Below are 20,012 nucleotides of genomic sequence, written 5' to 3'. Positions count from 1 at the left end.
GGGGGCCGCAACCTGCACGTCGGAAGCCGCGAAGCCCATATCCCCTTGCGGGGTTCCCTGGTGAAAACCTTCCGGCGTGTTAGACTCCGCGCCTCTGTTCTGGGTAACGTCAACCACTTGGTACCTGATTCCGAATTCCGGATTCTGCAGCAGTTCCTGACACATGCCCATTTTAAAGGCGTAAAATTTCCAGGGTCTGCATCACCGGAAGCAGGACCCGGATGTATGGATCAGATGGACATCAAGCGTAAGCTCTAGTGCCTATAAACTTTGCAAATCACGAGCAATGGCTGTGTCCTCAGAAGTAGCACACGGGTCCTCGCAAATGCTAACAGGAGGGTCTAATGCTACAGACACCTCCTGCTGCGTTAGAATTGCACAGCTGCTTCCTTGTGGCTGTGCAATTCCTTACACTATGAATCAGGCTTAATGCTCTTTACCCACAAAGTCAGATAGAAACATCAAGTCCTGGCTTGATAACTACCAAGGATTCCAATGTTTCCTTTAAACCTTCTTCAATTTTGGGATAGATTTCAGGTTCTCCTGTGAAATCCACCAGGATTATCTTGTTTTTTTTGTCCTGTCTGGAGCTCTGTGGAGGTAAAATTTACATATAGTAGTTGACAAACATTCTTAGCAGCCTGACACAGATATTCTATCTGTACCCAGGAAGCTTGCTCTCCTGACAGCGTGAAGCCAATTGATATCAAAGATAATCACTTTTTTGAGATTAGATGTAAAAACACTTTGTACTAACATTCTGCATAATAAAGGAATCGAGATTCTCAATACTGTACTGAGCTGCAATTTGAATATGACCTCACCAGAAAGGGAATTCATTCCAAATTCTATTAATTTTATTGTAACACTTTTTTTATATTATATTTCTGATATTTTCTTCAAGTATGGGGGTGGGGGATGGCCATGGGGACCAGGTTCACCCCAAGATATTCCAACCTGTATGTGGTAGATTTCAAATTGTCCCACATGTATGGAGGTGGCTATGGGGCAGACCTGGTTTTATAAACATTATAAAGATGACCTGTTTATTATTTGGGGTGGAAGTGGGGAGCGAGCACTTTCCCTAAGGAGGAATTCATTTGGGCTTAAGTTTACCCACACATTTAACACCTCCACTACCAATTTTCTTGGTTTTACCCTTTTTGATAAGGGTAATACTATTATGACTAAAACTTACCAAAAACCAGTAGATAATAACCAGTATCTTCATTATTAATGTACTAAATCCAAGAAATAGAAGCACTATGTACCCAAGGTTCAGTTCATGTGTATTAAGCGCAATCGTTCTTCCATTAGTGACTTTAAGTGCCAATCACAGTGCATGTTAAATTTCTTTGTAGAAAGATATTATCCCCCTACTATGGTACAGAAAGCCGCCTATAAAGTATGATGTATGGATATTGAAGCCCTTCTTGTTCCAATGAAAACTGCAGAAAAAGAGTCGAAAGTATGGAATAATTCTGCCTATGATATAACTTTTATATCTAAATTTAATAAAGCGTCTCATCAGATTAGGGAGATTGTTGAGCAGAATTATTCTATCCTTAAACAGGACCCACTACTTAGTGATGTCCTACCTCTCAAACAGAACATTATCTTTTTTTTTATTTTTATAAATCTGCTTTATTGAGGTTTTATAATACATCAAAATAATAAGACATCAGGTGCAAAAGGTATATCAGGCATGAAAGGCAAGTGACATGCAATCTAAAGGAGTAGCAGGAACAGTAATAACAAGCAATAAAATTGCATACAGTGTGGAGACGATTAAAGCAGGTACCTGGTCTAGGAAAAAACATAGGCAAGTGACCGATCATATTTTAAGACTCCTAGGGTGAGGTCCTCCATGGTTGCCTTGGGCAAATCTGACCGTACAATTCCGATTAATAATAAACCTGATATATCAGTCAAACTTAACTAAACGAATCCTGTGTGTGTGTGTGTGTGGGGGGGTGTCACACATAAGGGGTAAGAAAAAAAGGGGGGGAGGGTAGGGGTAATACAAGGTCAGATGGTCAGCTATGACGGTGGAGACTGTGATGAGAGCTGTCGGAGCAGGTACCATTCAGTCGATTCAAAAACCGTGGATATGTGGGCTTGCGTGGAACGAGGGAGTGAGTCAATATATGTTTCCCATCTAGCATAGAATTTAACAACATCTGTTTCTATATGTACCAATGCAGATCTACGATCAAAATATAGTATTTGTAACATTTTCCTGTGTACTTCCGATAATGAAGGCTTAGATCTGGAGACCCAATGGGTGGGAATGATCTTTTTAGACACTGTGACCAATATGGTCAGCAATGGTATGTGCCTTTGTCCCTGAGTACCCAAGTCCCACTGAGAGAAATTCGCACATAGACAAGCTAAAGGGCCGGGTGTGACTCGGGTGTGGAGCAGAGTGTTGATACAGGTGAGTACCTTACCCCAGAATTTCCTAATGTGGCCACATTCCCAGAAATTGTGATAGAAAGTTGCTGAGTGGTAACCACATTTAGGGCATTCCCCTGAAATCAGGGGGTTGTAACATGCATGGTGAATTTGGGGGACATAAGCCCTTTGTAGGGTTCGGAGATGGACTTCTTGTAAATAAGCAGAGGACAGGGTTTTCATAGTTGAGCAATAAAAAGTGCTTAGAGCTGTAGAGTCAGTAAGGGAGGGAATATCTTTCTGCCATTGGGACAGTAACATGGACCATCTATGGGGTGAGGTTATGTCAGTGAGGAGGTTGTACAGCATCCTAGTGCGAAAGGGTACACGTTCACACAAGGAAATCACTGATTGTAGTGGAACCGGGGGGCCAGAGAGGGGTGAGATGTGATCCCTGGGATGAAGAATGGAGGTAAGATAATGTCGAGCCTGTAAATACATGTAGAAATGTGATTGTGGGATGTCGTACTTATCCTGGAGGAAAGAGAATAGGACAAAATTTCCCCCCGGGTCGTAGACTTTGGAGGAACATGACAGTCCTTTAGTCCTCCAGAGTTTAAAGATAGAGTTTGTGAGAGATGAAGGGAATGCAGGATTACCCCAGAGAGGAACTCGCCGTGTGGACATATGATTCCTGTGGAACAGTTTGTTTATTTTAATCCATGCATAATAGATATCATGGAATAATGGGGAGCCAAGGATGTGAGGAGGGATAGATTTCGGGGTAGAGTGGAGGAGTGCACTGGGAGAAAAGGGAAAAAACATGGCCTCATCTAAAGCGGGGTCTGTGTAAGCGTGACCGTCCATCAGCCAATCAGCAGCCCAACGAAAAAGGGCAGATAGGGAATATGAGAGGAAGTCACGTAGGCCGACTCCCCCCGCAGTACGGGGAGCAGTCAGTTTTTTGAAAGCTATGATGGGTCTCTTGCCTTTACAGAGAAACTTGGTAAGGATTTTGCGAATGTAGGCCAGATCTCTCGTGGTAAGGCGTATGGGTAACATCTGCATGAGATAATATAGACGTGGGAAGAACACACTTTGTAGAACCGCCACTCGACCCAAGAGTGAAAGGGGTAAAAGTTTCCAAGAGTCAAGGGTAGTGGTAAGCTTATGTAGCATGGGTGTGAAGTTGGCTTCATATAAGGTGGATAAGTCTGATGGGATTTGTATTCCCAAGTAGGTCACCTTATCTAGAACAGTTTTAAACGTCAGCGTCAAGGTAGGGGCAGGTTGGGTGATGGGTGCATGGGGGGTCCCCAGGGGTAGTAACTCCGACTTAGAAACATTGATACGATAGCCTGAGGTTTTCCCAAAATACGATATGAGGTGGAGAATCTCTGGGATGAAGATGTCAGGTTCAGAAATAAAAAGAAGCATATCGTCTGCAAATAATGCCACCTTGAGCTCCACATCACCAATCCGGACTCCCTGGAATTTCCTGGACGCTCGCAAGGCTATCGCCAGAGGTTCCAGAGCAATATCAAACAATAAAGGAGACAGTGGGCATCCCTGCCGTGTACCTCTACCTATTGGGAAGGGAGGAGACAAAACACCGTTGCAGGATACCTGAGTTTGGGGATGAGTATATAGGAGTTTAATCCAGTCTATGAAAGACGACGGAAAGCCAAAGCGTGCTAAGGAGTGGTATAGATGGGGCCATTCAACCAGATCAAACGCCTTCTCCGCGTCGAGGAAAGGATATAAGCGGGGTCAGAGGTGGCGGAGGATGCCTGAACCGCTGATAACACGCGTCTGACATTGACTTCCGAATGTCTGCCCCATATAAAGCCCGTTTGATCTGGATGGATGATGCGGGGAAGGAGTAGTTATAACCGATCAGCCAAAATCTTGGTCAGCAATTTATAGTCAAGGTTTAGTAGGGAGATGGGACGATAGGATCCCGGGAGGGTGAGCTCTCTGCCCGGTTTTGGTAAAACTTTAAGGATGGCTGAGTTGAAGTGTGGAGGGAGAGTTTGAGATGTAAGCATAGAATTAAGCGCATGCATCAATGGGGACTCTAGTTTTGGCAAGAGCAGCTTGTAAAAATCAGCAGAGAAACCATCGGGTCCCGGGGCTTTGTCACGTTTGAAATGACCAATAGTCTGGCGGATCTCTTCCAGGGTAATCGGGGATGTTAATGACTGGCTAAGCTCCGGAGGCAATTCAGGTACCGGCAGGGAGTCCCAATTATTGGGAGAAGCAGAATCTGTAATCAAGTCTGGGGGGGATGGGCAGGGAACTGTAGGGGAGTAGAGATCAGTATAAAAGGAGCGCATGACTGCAGAGATCTCAGCATTAGTGGTAGTCAGTTTGCCCGAGTCTGTCATCAGAGTTCGCGTAGTCAGGGGAGGATGAGAGCCACGCAAGAGGTTAGAAAGTAATTTACCCATCTTGTTTCCAAATTTGTGGAACCGATAGCTAACATTGAACATATATTTATCCCCGAGTGTCAACAGGAATTCGTCAAAGTGTGTTTTTGCCAAGAGATAATTATGTTTAGTGGTATCGTTTGGCATGGACTTGAACTGCTGAAAGGCTGAGGTCAGGGTCGTCTGGAACTTCAAATAGTGTTCAGTGTGTTTTCTGTGTAAACCAGCCACATAAGACATTATCTCCCCCCGCAGTACAGATTTGTCTGTCAACCAAAAAAGCATAGGATCAGAGTCTGCATGTGGTGCATTATCAGAGGCATATGTTTCCCAGGCAGCTTCAAGTCTATTCCGAAATTTCAACGATTTGGATAGGTAGGAGGGGAATTTCCAAAGTCTGGGGGAATCCTGCAATTCCGAGATTTGGATAGAGGCCGTCACGAGGGCATGATCAGAGAGGGATATTGGAGCTACAAAAGCATCCACTATGTTAGGAAAGAGGGTGTGAGACGTTAATATGTAATCAATTTGGGATAGGGTGTGGTGGGCTGAGGATAGGCAGGTATACTCCCTATCAGTGGGATGGAAAGCCCTCCAAACATCCACCAATAAGAGTCTATCTGCGAGTGAAGGCATGCCTAGTTTTGGGAGGGTCAGGTCTATCTAACAGTAGGGACGTCACCAGATTAAAGTCTCTGCACATTATGATAGAGGAGGAAAGGTGTGGGGTCAGCAAGGCAATGGATGATTGGAGAAATTTCTTGGTATAGGTAGATGGTGCGTACACATTACAAAGTGTCAGGGGCTGTCCGTAAATCCTAAGGGTCAGCAGCACTGTCCTACCTGATGCATCAGAGCGAGTTGTTAAATCTTCATAGGGAATATGTTTTTTGATTAGGATGATTACACCTCTAGCTTTTGAGTTATAAGAACTAGAACCTAGGACATACCAACCTAAGGTGTTTAATTTTGCTACTTCATCGGGAACTAGATGGGATTCTTGTAGGAAAGCTAAGTCAACGTTTTGTTTATTCAGATAAATGAGTATCTTCCTTAGTTTCGCTGGTGAGTTGAACCCGCCTACATTCCACGAGCCAAGCGTCAAAATAGGCATGGCACGAGGAAGGGGGTCGAAGTATTGCCACAGCTTTCATCATCTAAATAATGCAGGAAAACATAGGCTAGTGTTGCGGAGGGGGGGGGGAGGGGTTGCGAGGAAAGAGGGAGAGGGAAGATGGGGGAAGACAAACAAAAAATACAACATGATAGTTCTAAATGACGAGTCCAAAGAATCAGTGGTATGGGCAGTAAGAGAGATATAAACCATATTAACATAGCAGCCGGTAGTGGAGCATGAGGGAGGAGCTCCGTCCACCCAGCCACCTCCACTAGGAGTGAGGAAATAGTGGCTTTGCCCTGCATTTATATAAAATATGCATGATAAGTAGGGAGTGAAGTTGGCCCTAAGGTATACTGGAGCAAAAAAGGATATACAGTTAATAATTAAACTGATGCTCCGCAGTAATAAGAGAACCATGGTCCCTAATACTCTAGGTAGTATCTGCAGTATAATATGCCGGGGATATCAGCAGCTGAGACTAGGAAGCCACACAGTGTAACAAAACATATTAACATCGAAAAAAGAACAATAAAAATATGAAATATGAAGATACAGCCTGGACCTGTGGCGGAGGCATAACGCATCATAACAAAACATAACAATGGCACGTGAGACCACATAATAATGGAAAACAGTGTCGCACAATTATGATAGAGAAAAAAAACCCTTCAGGTTGATGCGGTAGATGGTGAATCGCTGATGTCAGTATCTGGGGGTCGAGAAAGCTCGCTCAGGAAGGCATGAGCGTCTGCTGGGGAAAGGAAGTCCTTATAGGAGGAGCCATCATAGATGCGTAAACGGGCTGGATAGAGCAAGCCAAACTTGCGGCCCTCTGCTATGAGTTGGGAGCAAATGGATGAGAATGCTTTCCGGGCCCTCGTCAGTTCCACAGAGTAGTCCTGGAAAATAAAAAGCCTATGACCCTCCCATTGCAGGACCTTGATACGTCGTGATGCAGACCAGAAAGCAGTCTTATGTAGAAAGTTCAAGCAGCGGAACAGCATGACCCTCGGGCGAGGCTTATTAGGGGTGGGGGCCGGGCCCACACAATGCACTCTCTCAATCACCAGATCTCGACAATCGTGCTCAATTCCTAGAAGGGTGGGAAGCGTGGTACGGACAAAGTGGGCAAGTGCTGGACCTTTTACAGATTCAGGTAGGCCCACAAGCCTGATATTATTTCTCCTCGATCTGTTTTCGATATCATCGAGTTTGTTCCATATGTGGTAGTTGTCTGAAGTCAGAGATTTCACAGCCTGCTGTAATTCATCCACACTATGCATGGCAGCTCCCAATTGATTTTCAGTGCGGGATACACGATTCTGCAGCTGCTGCAGTTGCTGTGTAATATCAGCCACAGCCTGAGTGAGGAGGGGGGTCATGGTGGACCGGATGGCGTCCACCACGTCGGCATATGATACCGGAGTGTCGGCAGCGCGGTCCGACGGAGGCACTATCACTGCGGCCACCTTCTTTGGTGCTGGGGAGACCGGGTCAGGGCAAACCTCGGGAGTCATAGTCCCCGCCGCGCTGCGTTTTTCCTGGCGCTGCGCGCCGGCCGCGGCCACGGGCGTCACAAAGCGGTCCATCAGGGCTGCGGGTGTGGGGGGGAGTGCCGATCAGGGCAAATGGAGGCCGTCAGAGGCCTTTAGAAGGTGTTTGCTGACGGGTTGTGGCGGAGCTCCGGGAACTGCTGCCTCACGCCATCAACCCGGAACCGGAAGTCCATCCAGAACATTATCTTTTAAAAAGAATAAAAACCTTAAAAATATTTTTTTTGCACCCAGTTTATTCATAAGAAAGAGGCTATCTCATTCCTCTTCTAACTGTCTCTTATACCATGTACACAGGGATGTTATTGATGCCAATAAATCCATGGAAATGAAAACACCACTAATAGTTTACCCTGCTAAAGGATTCATTACTTGCAAGCAATACGTCTTCTGTTATCCATCTGACTCATTGTAGTTGTAATCTTATTTATGGTGGTCGTACAACTAGACCTTTAAGATACAGATTCTACGAACATAGAAAGATTGTGGAAAAAAGGTCCATGGACCTTCTGTCTGTCTCTTCATTATGCAGAGGTAAGTGAGAAAAATCCAAAATGTCTGTGAATCATGAGGTTAGAACACATTAAGAGTACAGTGAGAGGAGGGGACCATTTGAAGTCTTTGTGTAGACAAGCAATAGCTTGGTTCTAGCATTTCAATAGTTTAATACCCAATGGAATGGATCTTTGGAATCAATCACGTTCTTTTAGCCCCACTTCCACATTTTTCCCTGCCGTGTTTTCACTTTGTACCAACCAGCATTGAGTATCCGTTTATCATTGCACCATTTTCTTAGCACCTTATGATGCCCTGGCTGCCTGCCTTTTCTGTGGAGAATAGTTTCTGATCACACTGGGTGGGCTACTATCCGATTTGTGCACTCTGCTTACCCTCAATCTGATTGCCGCCTGACTTCCACTGCATTCTCTGTTTTATCCAGAGTGAGGGTTCTGACTCGTCTGACTCCCACTGTATTCTCTGCTTACCCTGCGGTTGTATATACAGATTGCCCTGGGTGGTCTACTACCTAAGGTGTGCCTTTTTCCTACTATCAACCTGATTGCTGACTTACTCCCACTGCATTCTCTGTTTATCCAGAGTGAGGGTTCTATTTACTAAGCCTTGGAGAGAGATAAAGTGGATGGAAATAAAGTACCAGCCAATCAGCTCCTAACTGCCAGATCACAAGCTGTATTTGAAAAATGACAGTTAGGAGCTGGTTGGTTGGTACTTTATCTCCATCCACTTTATCTCTTCAAGGCTTAGTAAATAGAACCCTCAATAACACCGCTATGCTATCTGCTCACCTGCAGGTCTATTAGCCGATCATCACCTGCAGCCTCTCCCATCAACTATTCATCAGCAGGCCAACTACCACTGCACTACCTGTTTATTGCAGCCTATGGGGATTTGTTTTTGCTGTTATTCAGCATGCAGTCACCCAGGCATCTCACAGTGTGGCCAAAAAGGCATTTCTGTGTATGTATTGCTCTTTATATTAGGTGAGCATCTACAGACAAATTAACTTTCCATCATTAATCCCGGGACGTGGTACTGACTTTTGAACATTTCCATCTAGGGGGCATTTCCCAGGGTTTACTAGTTTTTTCCTACATATAATTTCAGCCTTGGTGGGGTCTTCAATATCATACTGATTGTTGCGGATATATAAATTTATTATTATTTTTTTTATATTTTGTTTTGATCGGATCCTCATGTGCATATTTCCTCTTGTACTGTACATTTTAGATGTTCTTACACATACTTTTATGGATTAACCATTATATAGTTAAAAAAAAATGTTCTCTGACATTGGTTATCATAAAGCATCATGTTTGAAGTTATAATACAGACGCCATTATAATGCTTTATACAACATTACAACAGTGTTGTAATGTTGATATGAGCATTGACAATATCAACATTGTCAAACTAGCTACTTACTTCAACATCTCCTACGTTCTCCTATTGCATCTAAGCGATCTGTGATGCCGGGCAAATCACTGACAGATGGCAACCAAATGCTGGGATCTCTCACCTATCCTTCTGCAACTTTCTGCAGCTTCTTCAGAGTCCGACTGATGAGAACGACATTGAGTCCCCTCCAGGCCAGCTATGGACAAGATACATGGGTGTGATAGCTAGATAGATAGATAGATGGATGCAGGTGCACTATGCAAACATTACTATTCAAAATTGAAATCAATTTTACAATTAAACATCAAATAAGAGGTTGTTAGCATAAATTTGGCCAAAGTTATGGGCTTACCCACCAACATTCAGGTAACTTCATTGGGTATGTGAATGCTGATTATTTTACAGGACAAAAGCAATACCTTAATACACTTAAATTCGAGCCGCTGCGGCCGCTGTAAGTAATCCTTACCCTACGTACTTTTTACCCAGTTAGCGTACAAGAGCCCGTACCGTGTACGCACTTTGCGTACACACGCCGCGACGGACGTACAAAGTACACGCCATGCAAACACACACACAGACACGCTGTTAGCACAATGCAGATACACGTGTGATAGAAAAACACCTTAAACCTTTAGCAGGAAATGGGACATGACACCAATTGTATTTCAAAAACTATGTTGGGGTCCAACCAACCAACGGTTATTTTACTTAGCAGGGGGTTATAACAATAATACAATACAATAAGAGAAAAAGGGCTACAGTCAATGGTACATACGTTTGTTCGCCTGCGCTTCCCGGTCCGGTCCTCAGTCATCAAGGTAGATGACCTTCAGAGAATGTGTGTGACCGGGCCTGCAGCTGGCTTTTTATACATTTGTACAAAACCTAGCACAATGGAAACTGTAATCTATTCATCCATTGGTCACTGGGATGGTCGTTTACAGTACAGGAGAGGTCATAGGTCAGTTTGAATAGGTGGGCGATGTCTGGTCCAGGTGCACTTGCAGATGTTCCCCACTGGGTTTCCGCCGAATAATCAGGAGTACAGTAAATACAGTTAATATTAATATTCTACTTCTGCGCATAACTATTCACAGGACCGTACGATCTTCCGCAAACCAACACCGGAATATTGCTCTAAAAATACCCTACAGCTGGATACCAAACACCACCTCCTAACCTAATTCTGTCCCCTCCTATCCTGTAAAGGTAAATCCCTTTGTTATTATACCCTTTAAGCAAGTGTAACTCGCTGGTGTGGTGCATGTAGACTATGTGTACATTGTGCACTATGTGGATTAAATATGTAATGTGTTTTTATGGCTTTTCCATGCGATTACAAATACTATCGTAATTACTCATACCACGCGCTAATACGCAGGACCGTGTGAGCGGTCATACGCAACTTGCGAATATGTGCACGCACGGCAGAAAAAGTACGCGCACTGAGGCCATCTGTGTGTAGTTTGTACGTGAGGTGTGTACTGCAATATTTTCGACTTCGACAGGTAAGTCTGGGGCACCCCCAAACCAGCTAAGCCAAAGCCACCCCAAGGCATCACACAAATGGTACATAGATAAAAAACAAACAAAGTGATATAATGTGTTAAATGGTGATACCCTGAAGCTGCCCAGCCAGAGCGGTTTAGGGGGCCCCACTCCCCAATGCTCACCCCATAACTGACACTATAGTAATGTATATACATTCAGGTGGATGATAGACATAATATATTATATCTAATGACCTCCTCTGCATAGGCTTTTCCTATCCTGTCTGATGCTCCTGTTACCACTATGTGGTCAATGGAAAAAAAAACAACAGATTTTAAATACGGAAAGCCAGGAGTGGTGACCAAGTACGGTTTCAATTAAAGAGAACAACCTTTTGTAATAAAAACAATCAATAGGGTTAAATGGTTAATGGTTCATCAGGCTATCTATAGCCTCAATATACTAGAATGTTTTTTGAAGTTGTAGCTACATATACTGTAAGCCTTTAACATTTTTTATTTGTGACTTAAATAAAAAGGGAACACATTTAGGGAAATACCCGCAAACGCTAATGGTCCCCTGAATGTATGTATGCTGGACTGTGTTATCCCCAATTTCAACTGTAAAACCAGACCCCATAAGTTTCTATGGGGCAGCTAAATTGGCAAATTTAATGTGCCCCAGAATGAGTAGCTTGAGCCTGGTAGTTAATGCTATAGTCAGATGATATTCACCATTGTAGCCTATGGGCTACATTTCACAACTGCAGGATCCCTTCCTGGCAATAGCTTCTGGCACATGCACAGACGGATCCGGCATGTGTAATACTGCAGGCTGGTCCCAAACCCTGAAGGAAAGTGATTGCATTAGCATGCCTTTACTAGTTCTAACACATAACAGGGAAAGGCTGTTACCAGACTCCCTTTCCTTTCATGTGATCTATGGTACATTCTGGAAATCCTTAACTTCTTAGTAGTGTTAAGGGGGGTACTCACGGAGCGATATTCTAAGCAATCTGACTAGATTGCTTAGAATTTGAGCATTATCATTCCATGTGTACCCCCTACAGCGATAGCGATGCGCAGCCCCGCGCATCACTATCGCTGGTGCTAGATTGGCCTGCCGTGCAGGCCAATCTAGCGGGTCGCTCCTTTCACCTGATGGGTAAAATGAGCAGCCCCCCGTCTCCCCCCGCACGCTCAGCACACATCGCTCTGTGCTGAGCGGTTCGCTCAGCACACATCTCTCCCGCATCGGCCTGCCTATATGGGCCTTTATACTGTAAGTGACAATGTGACTGGATAACCTCGTTCCACCAGGTGGCCACTGAGAGTTTCAGATACCCTAGTCCACCAGTGAGGGAGCATAAGTGCATTCCACTTTAAAATACATGGAAATATAGATTAGCTTTATACAGTACATGTTATGCAGACTTAAAACATACTCTGTCTGGTGCCCTACACCAGGCTTTACTCAGCCAGGCACTGCAGCACAGACTCTACAATAAAAATATATTTTTAATACATTTTTATTTTACTTACATTTGTAATATTTTAGCTTTTTTGCTGCTGTCAGTACCGGGACGGGAGCTACTCACCCTGTCCCCAGCACACTTGTTTGTAACAGCCAGACTCCCCTTCCTTCTGGGGCTCTCTCTTGGTACAGCTCACCAGATATTACCGTAGTTGCCTACCCTCCCTCATTCTGCAGGAGACTCCCTGAAGTAGCAGCAATCTCCCTGACTCCCTGAATAGTCCAGTGTGGCCGGAGGGACCCCAGCCACGAGGAGAATGGCCGCCTGCGTCACTGAAGGGGTTAACCCCTAGTGCCCGGCGCCATTCTACAGGACAATGGGCGCTTGGCGCCATATTTAAAAAGTAATGGGCGCTAGGCGCCGTGTGTTATAAAAACTGTTTAGTACTGTACTTTTAAAATGTGCCGTGGTCACGGACCCCTCCGGAGACCACGGCAGGGAGGACAGCCCCCCGGCGCGCTCAGCAGAGTGTGCGCGCCGGGGGAGAGAAGGCAGCCGCTGACCGCCGGAGTCCGGGAGCTCCGCTCCCGGCAGCCGTCGGTGAAGCCCCGGGCGCACTGGAGTGTGCGCGCCGGGGAGAAGGGTGAGCGCTGCGGCTGGGAGCTCGGCTCCCGCTGCAGTGCTCTCTGTGAGAGCCGCCGCTGGGGGCCGGGAGCTCTGCTCCCGGCGCCTTAGCCCAGCACGGGTGGCCAGCCGCAGCAGCCGGGACGGACGACCCGGGCTGCTAGCCGGCGAGGGGGGGTGCGCCGCAGCCCGGCTCCCCGCCGGACGCTGCGGCGAGGCCACAAGTCAGCGCCGCTCAGGGGGGACCGGGCTAGCCGGCTCCCTAGCGGCGTGGGTGAATTAGGATGGTGAGCGCTGGGGTCCGGGAGCTACGCTCCCGGCGCCTCAGCGCTGAAACAAGCCAGAGTCACGGCGGCCGGGACAAGTGTCCCGGGCCGCCGGGTTTCGGTACAGGGGGGTGCGCCGCACTGTGCGGTGAGGCCACTGAGTAGTGCCACACTGGGGGGGACAGGGAGAGCCAGCTCCCTGGAACCCCAGAGGCAGGAAGGCAGGCTGGAGGATGGGGGAAGCCAGCCCCATACCTCCAGCACTGAGAGAGAGCCCTAGCAGCCAGGCTGCAGGGCTAGGGAAGCCCAGCGCTGAACGCTGGGCACAGTAGTTAAATAACAAGACATTGTGTAAAAAATGTAATGACATACAGTGTGTTGTAAGGCACTGCAGTGCCTGAGTATGTAGAGTCTGTGCGGGGCACAGGCTCAGTGTATATTTAAAGGGAAATGTACAGTGTGATTTAAATGTGATGTATTTAAAGGTAAATTGCACTTACTTGATTGTGTGTCCCAGGAAAGGGGAATCCATGGCTGTGCAGGCTGATGGATTCTCCCAGACCTTTTCCCCAAAAACGGAATGCTTTCCCATCCAGCCTCACATTTCCAAGGGGCACAGGGAGAAAGAGAAGCAGCTCAGCTAGGAAACAGACTGAGTGGTTTCTTGGAGCTCCATGGAGATCACCCGTAGTGCCAAGAAACCTGGACCGGGGAGCCAGGCTGCCCAGCTCTGGAGCCCAAATCCGGGCTGCAGCCAGTGGGCTGGGTCCCGGGCAGGTTTCTGGAGGTCAGATTTAGGAGGGAAAACTTCCCCCAGCCAGACTGAACGGCACCGGGGAGTATCCTGACTCTCCAAGATGGGAGAGTCAAAGGAGACCGACCACTCCCCTCTGTCCATAGAGGACAATGTTAGGTGTGCATGAGACCAGGGCATGCACAGCTCATGGATAAACATTGATTGGTTGTGCACCACAGGGCGGGCTTACCCCCTGTGGTAAGGGGTCTTGGAGAGGGATAAAAGGAGGGCAGCTGGCCCATAGGAGAGTGTATTATTCCATCTTATTCTGCTGAAAACATCTGATTGTATGCTGTTACCCCTAGAAATAGGGAGGAGCCTTTTTAAAGGTTATTTGAGCAATAAACATCTTTGCCTCAAGAAGACTGCTTCATCTTGTGACCAACAGGGTTAGGCCAAACCTAGCCCCATCCTCCGGCTGTCCAGGGAAGTACCCAGCGTCTCCAAGTTCCGCCCTCCGCCAGCTACCGGTAGAGGCCTAGCAAGTGGCTAGTGGGGATTCGTCAACACCACACAGGTGTGGTAAGGCAGTGCGTCGGCACATACAGAGCAGAACCGTGGTTCCAAACGCCACGGCAGGTTAGGAGTTTGGTGGTGGCAGCAAAAACCCGCCCACAACGCAGTGGGTGGAGTCAGTAACAGGCGGTTACTGACGGTAAGCGGGAATCCCCTATGTGGTCAGGCCTCGTGCGGCTTGACCTTCCAATCTGTGCGCAGTCAACGGGACGCGAAAGCGGCGAGTGCTTTCGTACGGTACCGTCCTGTCACAGAAATTGGTGGCATAGTGGTGGGATATTCCCAGGCGGCTTTTCATCACCCGATTGGAGAAGCCGAGTTACTCAGGAGAGGAGTAACTGCAGCGCAGGAGAACGCACAAGATGGCGGAATTCAGCGGAATGTCCAAGGAGGATCTGGAGATCGTATGCCAGGGGAAGGGTGTGGATATCCCTTCCAACGCGTCCAGAAGCGTCATGAAGGCGGCGCTCAGGAGCGTGGAGGAGTCTCATCGGGCGGAGGTGGAAAGCACTGACGGCGTCAGCATCGCAGAGGACGGCCCAATAGTGGACCTTCGTAAGGAACCGGTGAGAACCACAAGCCCCGCCCTCTCTCACAGCAGCAATGTTTCCCAGCAATCCCTAGCAGGGCCAGGATCCCAACGTCCCAGGGGGGGCAGAACGGATAGCCTAGCAGATTGGCTAGCGGAATTGGGGGAAAGGGCAACGGAGCAAGAGCGCTTGATCATCATCCAGATGTGGCGTGATGAGCGGGCACCACAGGCCGTGGTACCCCGGGAGCCCTTGTCAGCTGTTGTACACAGATCAGGACGTATACAGTTTGCCAAGTTTGCAGACAGCGATGGGGACATTGATGGACATTTGCAAGTTTTTGAAAGGACTTGTAAACTACACGATCTACCCAAGTCAGAGTGGGTGAGACACCTTGTGCCCACTCTGCATGGAGAGGCCTTGGAGGCCTATCGAGGAGTGGCGACGGAGGACTGTGGGAACTACGACGAAGTCGCGAAGGCCCTCCTCCAGCGATTCTTCATCACTCCAGAGTCTTACAGGAAGAAGTTCAGAGACTTGCCCAAGAATCCTAGCAGCACCCATGAGCAGTTCGCCACCCAGCTGCGGCAGTACGTGGTGAAGTGGGTGAAGGATTCAGAAGCCACTACATGGGACGCACTGATCGACCTGATCTGCAGGGAGCAGTTCTACCGCAGGTGCGCCCAAGAAGTGAAGGAGTGGGTGCTAGATCGGGAGCCACCCAGCTTAAAAATGGCTGCCCAATTAGCCGACAAATATGTGGCAATTCGGCCACGGGGGCAGAAGCGCCCCGCCAGCAGCCAGCTCCAACAGACTGTACCACCAAGGGGACCACCCTCTTCAGCTCATCACCCCCAAAGACAAGCATCTTCCAACCCGGGTGCTCTTGGCCAGCAACCGCACCGCAGCGTCCCTGCAACTGATCAGAGATCATCGGTGCCACGACTGGAGAAGAAGTGCTACGGCTGTGGGAAAATCGGACATCTGAGGATGAACTGTCCTGCATCCCAAGCACCCCAGACTCGTGCCCCAAATCCGAGTGCTGGAGCCCGGCTCGCTTGTTTGACGAGAGGAGATGAGCCTACAGAGACTGTTCCCCCTCCAGTCAGTCCGATGGAGTGTGGCGAGAGACAGGTGCACTCTGCGGAGAGAGTCACCTGCATGGCCAAACAGCCCCTACACAACATGTGGAGGCACCTGCAGCCAGTCCATGTGGGACCCCTGCAGGGAGAAGGCCTAAGAGACTCTGGGGCCTCAATCACTGTGGTGAGCCCCCACCTTATAGATCCTGCTGCAGTATTGCAGGGTCGCACTGCCACGGTCACCCTGGCAGAAGGAACAGAAAAAGCGGTTCCCTTGGCAAGAGTCTACCTGGACTGGGGAGGTGGACCAGAGTTGCGAGAAGTTGCCGTCATGGATGGTCTCCCAACTGATGTGGTCCTAGGAAATGACCTGGGTGGTGGGATCGTCACTACGTTTGTTGGCGCCATTCCCCGGAGTCAAGTTCCAAACCCACCGTTGACATCAGCTACTCCAGCACAGCCCAGCCCAGAGGAAAAGACTACAGCTGCTAGACAACTGCCAGCACAGCCAACCACAGCATCAACCAGCCCAGAGGAAAAGATTACAGCGGCTAGATCAGCACATCGACCCCGCATGCCTTTTGCCTCTAGTATGCCCACGTCCACTAGCAACGCAGAGGATGTCGGTTCCAGCTCGTGTGATCCTGTGGGGGTGCCCAATGATGCTCCTGACCCAAGTGGTTTGCCAACTCCGGCGGTGAGTATGAGAAACCACACTGACTTTTCCCTGACTGACCCCTACCAGACTGACCCTAGTAGTCCCCACCTAGACCCCCCTGTAGAGTGTCCCAATTTAGGAGAGATTGAGGGCCACAGGCAGGAGTTTAGGGAGGCTCAACTCTCTGACCCATCCCCGAAAGGCATGAGGCGCCACTCTGGCAGCGGCCTTGACAGGGTTTGGGCAGGAAGTTTGACCTGGCGGGAAGGGTTAAGGTACAGGGTAGCCAGGAAAGTGGGAGGGGATAGACCAGATAGGGAATGTGTCCAACTGGTCCCCCCAGGGAACTTTCCTGCGCAACCGGTGTCGGTTGCCAGCGAAACCCCTTTGGACAGTAACCCGGAGACAGACCGTACCCTGAAGTGCCTGACACAGAGCTTACCCTGGTCTGGAATGTCGGATGACGCCCAGACCAACTGTAAGGCTGGTGCCATGCGTTGGCAGCCGGGGCACTCCAGCGGTTGTGTTGTCTCTGGGCCTCTGCCCATAGGAGAACCCTTGCAGCAAGTTGCTGTGGACATAGCAGGTCCCCTGCCTGTGCGCAGTAGATCGGGGAAGACACGCAGCCTCCCTGTAGTGGATGCCACAAAGGATCCGGAGGCTGGTGGTCTGGCCGCCATCACTGTGGCACAGGTAGCGGACGAGGAGGGAAGAGTAGGCCTAGGTGACAGGGTAGGTTTCCCGAGTCATAGGTCGACGGAGGAGGATTGGAGGGCAGGTCTGACAGTTAGGGCAGACAGTTGCCAGTTAGGTATGACGGAGGTGCAGTGCCTGGGGCACCATGTGGGAGGAGACAGGGGTAGGCCCAAACCAGAGGGGGTGGAGGCAACCAGAGGCTGTCCCCGACCCACATCACCCAGACCGGTACTGACCTTAGAACCTGTAAGGCCCTGCGGACACGTTGTCATTGACTTTAGTCCTGTAGTGAACCCCTTGACAGAGATGTCTAGGAAGGGCATTCCCAAGTCAGTGGACTTTGCACCCGCTTGCGAGTTGGCATTCCAGTCATTGAAGAAGGCTCGGGTACCCGCTCCAGTGCTGATGGCGCACATTCTTGACCAGGACTGTGTGTTACGAACTATTGCGCCACTGCACGGACTGGGAGCAGTACAGAGCCAGAAAGAGCCATATGGGCAGGAGCACCCTGTGGCCTGGTTGAGCAGTATACTGCTATTGTGGGAGGTGGGGTATGCCACAATTGGGACACCGTGGGTGGCACTTGTTTGTAACTGGCCCCCCACCGTGGTGACTTACCACCTACCTGTTAGGTGGCTGCAACCTACCTTGGGGGAATTGGACAGACTTTTGTGGTGGAGCCTTGAACTTGGACTTCAGGTGGACTATTTGAACATTGTGCACCCACGAAGAGAGGCCCACTACACTATGGATGAACTGTCTAGGCCAGAGCCTACACCCCCCAGGTAGCGTCCCCTTCACCCCAACGGACTGCGGGACCAGGACCCAAATCGTTGGGACATGGGTCCCTGGTTGACCCGCTTGAATGGGGGGGAGGAGTGTGGCCGGAGGGACCCCAGCCACGAGGAGAATGGCCGCCTGCGGCACTGAAGGGGTTAACCCCTAGTGCCCGGCGCCATTCTACAGGACAATGGGCGCTTGGCGCCATATTTAAAAAGTAATGGGCGCTAGGCGCCGTGTGTTATAAAAACTGTTTAGTACTGTACTTTTAAAATGTGCCGTGGTCCCGGACCCCTCCGGAGACCACGGCAGGGAGGACAGCCCCCCGACGCGCTCAGCAGAGTGTGCGCGCCGGGGGAGAGAAGGCAGCCGCTGACCGCTGGAGTCCGGGAGCTCCGCTCCCGGCAGCGGTCGGTGAAGCCCCGGGCGCACTGGAGTGTGCGCGCCGGGGAGAAGGGTGAGCGCTGCGGCTGGGAGCTCGGCTCCCGCTGCAGTGCTCTCTGTGAGAGCCACCGCTGGGGGCCGGGAGCTCTGCTCCCGGCGCCTTAGCCCAGCACGGGTGGCCAGCCGCAGCAGCCGGGACGGACGTCCCTGGCTGCTAGCCGGCGAGGGGGGGTGCGCCGCAGCCCGGCTCCCCGCCGGACGCTGCAGCGAGGCCACAAGTCAGCGCCGCTCAGGGGGGACCGGGCTAGCCGGCTCCCTAGCGGCGTGGGTGAATTAGGATGGTGAGCGCTGGGGTCCGGGAGCTACGCTCCCGGCGCCTCAGCGCTGAAACAAGCCAGAGTCACGGCGGCCGGGACAAGTGTCCCGGGCCGCCGGGTTTCGGTACAGGGGGGTGCGCCGCACTGTGCGGTGAGGCCACTGAGTAGTGCCACACTGGGGGGGACAGGGAGAGCCAGCTCCCTGGAACCCCAGAGGCAGGAAGGCAGGCTGGAGGATGGGGGAAGCCAGCCCCATACCTCCAGCACTGAGAGAGAGCCCTAGCAGCCAGGCTGCAGGGCTAGGGAAGCCCAGCGCTGAGCGCTGGGCACAGTAGTTAAATAACAAGACATTGTGTAAAAAATGTAATGACATACAGTGTGTTGTAAGGCACTGCAGTGCCTGAGTATGTAGAGTCTGTGCGGGGCACAGGCTCAGTGTATATTTAAAGGGAAATGTACAGTGTGATTTAAATGTGATGTATTTAAAGGTAAATTGCACTTACTTGATTGTGTGTCCCAGGAAAGGGGAATCCATGGCTGTGCAGGCTGATGGATTCTCCCAGACCTTTTCCCCAAAAACGGAATGCTTTCCCATCCAGCCTCACATTTCCAAGGGGCACAGGGAGAAAGAGAAGCAGCTCAGCTAGGAAACAGGCTGAGTGGTTTCTTGGAGCTCCATGGAGATCACCCGTAGTGCCAAGAAACCTGGACCGGGGAGCCAGGCTGCCCAGCTCTGGAGCCCAAATCCAGGCTGCAAACAGTGGGCTGGGTCCCGGGCAGGTTTCTGGAGGTCAGATTTAGGAGGGAAAACTTCCCCCAGCCAGACTGAACGGCACCGGGGAGTATCCTGACTCTCCAAGATGGGAGAGTCAAAGGAGACCGACCACTCCCCTCTGTCCATAGAGGACAATGTTAGGTGTGCATGAGACCAGGGCATGCACAGCTCATGGGTAAACATTGATTGGTTGTGCACCACAGGGCG

The sequence above is a fragment of the Pseudophryne corroboree genome, chromosome 4, assembly GCF_028390025.1.
Source record: "Pseudophryne corroboree isolate aPseCor3 chromosome 4, aPseCor3.hap2, whole genome shotgun sequence".
Classification (NCBI taxonomy): domain Eukaryota; kingdom Metazoa; phylum Chordata; class Amphibia; order Anura; family Myobatrachidae; genus Pseudophryne; species Pseudophryne corroboree.
The sequence above is the reverse complement of the archived record's forward strand: the minus strand, read 5'-3'. Positions refer to the sequence as shown.